This window comes from Myodes glareolus, chromosome 23 (assembly GCF_982192425.1).
Source record: "Myodes glareolus chromosome 23, mMyoGla1.1, whole genome shotgun sequence".
NCBI lineage: Eukaryota > Metazoa > Chordata > Mammalia > Rodentia > Cricetidae > Myodes > Myodes glareolus.
Window position 1 is genome coordinate 42294202 of NC_142048.1, and position 6000 is coordinate 42300201.

Genomic DNA, 6000 nt, shown 5'->3' on the forward strand with positions numbered 1-6000 from the left:
TTCAAGGCATTTCCTGAAGTTCAGCCCTCTTACTCAGCTGCTCAGTCTAACATTTTAGTTTCATACCACTGATTTCATCACCCGGTAAAATTTCCCCCATTTGTTCTGATAGTTAAGCAACGGAAAGGAGAGAAGCAGAGCGCAAATACTGAGGATCGTCACAAAAGCCTGCCTAAAAGATCTGATAGATGAGCTGAGAGATTTTCTAGTGGCCTTAGGAATATGAGGATGCTTGTGAAATCAATTCCCAGGACATAAGACTACTTGCGTGCAATCAATAATTTAGACCTGATTTAAGACTTCAAACCCTTATTTTCAGACATAAAATTTATATATTATTTTTATTTATAATATAAAATACTATAATATAAAATTGTTGATTATGTATATCATTTATATATTACACTTATATTATATATATTAGAAGATTAAGAACCCAGCAATTTGGAAGCATGTCTAATATTAACAAACCAATCTGGAAAATTGAGAGACACACCATCATTCAGAAAACTACTATTTCAAACACCTAGTTGTGACCTAATGAAGACTGGAAAGGCAGGGCCAGTGTGTTATTCATACTTGCAGGTTGGTAGGTAAGATGCAAAAGACTTTGACCATGGAACCTAGTTTGACTAGGTCCGTGTGTATGGGACCACATTGGTTTAAATAAGAGAAGGCTACATGAAAGTCATGACTTGTAAACTTCTTCCATTTGTGACAACTTTTCACCCCAGAAATTTTAGGGGATCCTCAATATATAGGTATATATGAAAGGTATGTAAATCCAATGTTACTAATAATATATCATAAATAAAATTATTTGTCTTAGTTAGGGTTTCTATCACTGTGATAAAATGTCATGACCAACTTGAGGAGAATTTATTTAGCTTACACTTCCATGATTGAAGGCAGTTAGGGCAGGAACCAAGAGGCAGAAACTGAAGCAGACGCTATGGAGGAGTGCAACTTATTGGCTTCATCTACAGGGCTTGCTCAGTTTGCTTTCTTATGTAACTGAGAAGCACCTTGGGGCGAGGGAGGTGAACAAACTGCTTTACGTAAATTTGTAGTACAAAATTCAACACTGTGCTTAGGGATATTTCAAAATTGCTGGAAAGTTTCTTAATTTCAACCCCAAATCCATTCAATGATCTTTTATGAAAATTCATTATTTTAGGCATCCAGTATAAGTAGAATCTATTTTTTGTAAATGGCTTAAATCATCAACCATGGAATCGGTTGATTTATGTTATCATAAGCATCAAAGTTTATGACCATTTATGAAGCTTCAGGAAATATCTTGAGGGACTATGGTGTGGGAGGTCCTTTTGTTTGTGTGTTGCTTTTATTGGTTAATGAATAAAGATCTGCTTTGAGCCTATAGAAGGTAAGAACAGTACTAGGCGGGGAAAGCTAGGCTGTATGCTGGGAGAAAGAAGGGTGGAGTCAGAGAGAAGCCAAGGAGCCACCAAAGACAGATGCTGGGCACTTTTAAGCCTCAGCCATGTGGTGATACACAGATTGATAGAAATGTGTTAGATTAATATGTAAGTGTTAGTCAATAAGAAGCTAGAGCTAATGAACCAAGCAGTGATTTAATTAATACAGTTTCTGTGTGATTATTTCCGGTAAGCTGGCGAGGCAGCCAGGAACCAACAAGCAGCTCTCTCCTGCAACAAGAATAGGTATAAAGAATACTAAATTCCGTTTATGTAAAATTAAATTTTGAAATGACCAGCCTTCAGCATTCTTAAAATTTAGAACCTGAATATTTAGCATGATGTATTGTTGACAATGGGTACTGAGATTTATAGCATCTGCATATCTAGTTCATCTTGCATAAATAACATTATATCAATTGAGTGGCAGATGTTCATTTCCTACCTCTGATGCTAGCAATCACCTTCTATACTCCACTTCTGTGAATTTCAATTATTTAGTGCAGCCAATGCAAGTAGAAGCTGTTTTTATTCAATTTTCAAAATCAGACAATCAAAGCAGACATTAAACTTGCAGCTTACATGCTGAAGGACAACAGTAGGAAAATTGAAGTCTTTTGCCTGAGTCCGGCTCCTGCACAGTTCAGGTCCCAAACAGGAAGTGTAGAATCAGCCAAGGAAGGAGACTGACAGCAACTAAAGATGAATCAGAATGGTTGCCACTTTACTGAAAAAAAGACTACACCTTTTGTACTCTATAATTGCATAAAGGGGGTTTGTGAGCTAGGGTGGGGCTTGTGAGTAGGGGAGTTAGCATTGACAAGTTAATAGGTACTACAGTCATATGTTAATAGAAGGACCACAGTTCCTCCTGCCAGAGATAAGTATGACTCCCTTTATCGCAAGAAGAAACTTTCTTCAAACTCCCAAGGAAGTGGGAACTTTTGTCTAAATACCTGACCTTGGGCAAAGGGCTCTTTCAGGGTACAAGACACTCCATTATAGAATATTGCAGTTTTCTGTATGACTTGGTTTATCCAAATAACTAAAGCTTAAAGTAATCAAAGAAATGAAGCTATACAAATATTACTGTGAATCAGAGTAGATCTTAGAAATTTATAAATCTTGATTATCAAATATGCATTATTTATCAAAAATCTTATTTATCAAATATATTTTTCAAAATATTATTTATCAAGAATATGTGGCTTATCTAAATTTTCTAACAGTTTGGTATTAACTCGGGTGGGAGTAGGAAGAGTTATCACACTATATGGTTCTGTCATGGCAAGGATTTTTTCCAAAGAATTATTTTATTTAAAGAGGTTGCCAGGGTGTACATCCTCATCATCCCCTGAAGCCCACACGAAATCTCTCAAAGGGCAAGGCATAAGGGAACTCCCTCAACACAGCGTGAGGATCATTACAAATGAAAACAAAAAGATGCTGAAGAATTCTGGTCTGTGGTGCTGAAATGCTGAAACTTTGGCCAAGTCGCACTGGTGGCCATGCAGTCTCTGCCATCTTCGTTTCCCGTGAAGCATTGTGTTTCCGCAGGAGCAGAAAGCCTTGTGTCGTAGAGGGAAAATCTGGTGACTCATAGCCGACAATAGTCTCAAATCTGTGCTGAGGTGTTCCAGGTGGTGGCCATTGTGCCTTTCTGCCCTGTGACAGAAGTGGGTGGTTAAGTCCACACGTGTTCTGGGAACAGAAGGCAGGGAAGTCACCTAGTGTAACGTGGGCATACTGCCAGAAATGCCTTGCATTTGTTATGCATTTGGTTTTTAATTAACATTTGGCCTCGGAGTGTTCAGAACCTTTTACAGTTGTTAAGGCTACACGAGCCCCCTGCTTGCACTGAGTTCCACGTTTAAGAAGCTGTGGTAAGACAAGTATAAACGCATTGTTTACAGTTGCATTGATGAAGAAGGCAGCCATTAGATACGCTGACTGCTTAAGCTTAACTTTAAAACAATTCATCTTAAGAATTTTCAAATTTTAGTTTCTGCACATTTAACATGCTGTATAGATAATAAATCATTGCTGGTTACTGTACTGGATAGGGAGAACCAATTCTCTAACTACGGAAAGTTTTTCGAGCAATCTGAGTTAACTGTGTCCTTGGAATTAATATTCTAGTCTTTTATTATGGAGTCAGTGGGACTTGTTTTAGGTAGACACCTCCCTTGTTACAATCTGAGTCTTCCCAGGGAGTTGGGGGCACTGTAGTGAGGAGGGAGGATTGCCATCTGTAAAGGAAAGAGAAAGTCGCAAAGGGATTTCAATGGGAAGAGAGCAGTCTCTTGCCCTTAGGACCTTTATTTTCCATCATGGTGAGGCCAAGTCAAACATAATGGTAAATCCCTGTTTGCTTGTAAAAAAACAATCCACCTTCTTTGGAAGCTTAGGGAAATAAGCTCCCTGCACTGCCACTGCATGTCCTCACAGTGTTAGTAAGATACAATGAATAAATAGCAATGTATATATTTAGTGTATGTAACTCAGTGAGTTTGGCTATGTACACATTATTAATCCTATTGATTGAGACTAAGAACACAAGTACAGTTTAAAGGCAAATTTGAAGCAAGCTTTAATTAAATACTGGCCAGGTAGATACCCAGGTTCCCATGAAATGGTCCAGAATCAAGTATTTCGGGAAGTATCTGTCCTTGGGCAAGGGGATCACAGATCAAAGGCATTTTTGTTTCATGAATCTCTCAGGTATAGCAATTAAAACTTGAAGTGTAGCTTTGGCTGTCGCAGCATACTTGTAAAAACATTGCCCTATCATTCCCATCACCTCTAAGACATCTTTTCTTGTTTATTTTTATCCTTTCTCTTTTATTTTCTCTCATTTTTTATGGCTTTAGAGCTTAACTGAAATACAAAATCTAATCTTATTTACAGTGGGCACTGAGATATACAACAGATTTTCATATGTAGTTCAACTTTGCTGCAGGTAATTACACTTTATCTTCTACTGCTGTGACCGTCATTGCCTAAGGTTCCCCATATAAGTAGAAATCTGTCCTTTTTTTTTTTTGTCAGTTTCAAGTTGCTAATTTTATCTAGCATGGTACCATCTAGGTTAATCCATGCTCTGACAAATGTATTTCTTAGTTTTTAGAACTAAGCAATATTCTATTGTATGTGTACTGTTTATACTTTGGAAAAAATGCAAACTCATTTATGATACTAACCTTATGCCAAATAAGTCAAAGTCATGACAGGAAAAGTATAGGCCAATAGCCCATATAAATGCAGATACAGAAAGTCTCAGTGGATACTACCAAACTCAATTCCATACCACAATAAAAGAATCTATGCTGTAGCTCAATAGAATTTATCCTGGGATGCAAGATGGAAATCTTGCATGTGGAAACCAGTACAATACATCATATTAAGAAGATGAAGGATAGAAGCCACATAGCCATCTCAAAAGACTCACTAAAAGCTTTAAATAAAATCCACATGAATCTTACGAGGCCTCACTCCTGATATCGAAGCTATTGACAGTTAATAGCTTTTAGATAGATAGTTTACTTTGAGGGTCTGGCTCCTGATGTGGTGGTTTGAAAGAAAATGGCTACCACATCCGGTATAGAGAAAAGTTATCCTAATATAATAAGTTTATAAATGGAAAGCTCATAGGTAACACTAGACTCAACAGTAAAAAACAGACTTCTTGCTCGATAATAAGAAGGCAGAAAGGCCATTCAATGTGGTATTCAAAGCCCTACCTTTGACACAGGAGGTAAGAAAAAGAAAGACTACTTCTAAATAGCAAACAAGGAAGAAAAATTATATTTGAGGATGGTATTATCATATACATAGACAATTTTAAGGATGAAGAAACTTTTAAAGCTGAATTGCAAACACATCAATTACAAGTTTGCACAGGGTGTGGGGAGATGAGACACAATGTTCAACATACAAACAGAAAGATGCCCAGCATCACTGCAATTAAGAAAAGAACTATCCTGTTTTCCACAACGCTCATAAGAGAATTGAAATCAGTACCTGGAAGATGTACCTGCACCCTCTCTGTTCCTTGAAGTATTATTTATAATGGACATATGATGGCTGGTGTGGGACAATGGTCTATATTCTGTCAATTATATTTTAAATAAACACTGATTGATCAGTAGCTGGGCAGGAAGTATAGGTGGGACAACCAGACAGGAACTAGAGGTGGGTCAATGAGAACAGGAGAATTCTAGGAAGAAGAAAGTTCTAGTGTGCAGTCCTGACCCAGCCACAAAAAAAAGCAAGATGTGAGTGCCTTGCCAAATAAGGTACCAAGAGACATGGCTAACATAGACAAGAATAATGGGCTAATATAAGTTATAAGAGTTAATAAAAAATCTGAGCTACTAGGTCAATCAGTTTATAACTAATGTAGACCTCTGTGTGATTTCTTTGGGACTTAACGATTGCGGGAACCAGGCAGAAAAGAAAGCCCAGACAAAAGATGGAAACAAGCCAAACACCATATAGCACATTCTGCACTTGTGATATACAGATATTAACATGATTGTGTTTTGTTTCTGTGCTTTGTTTA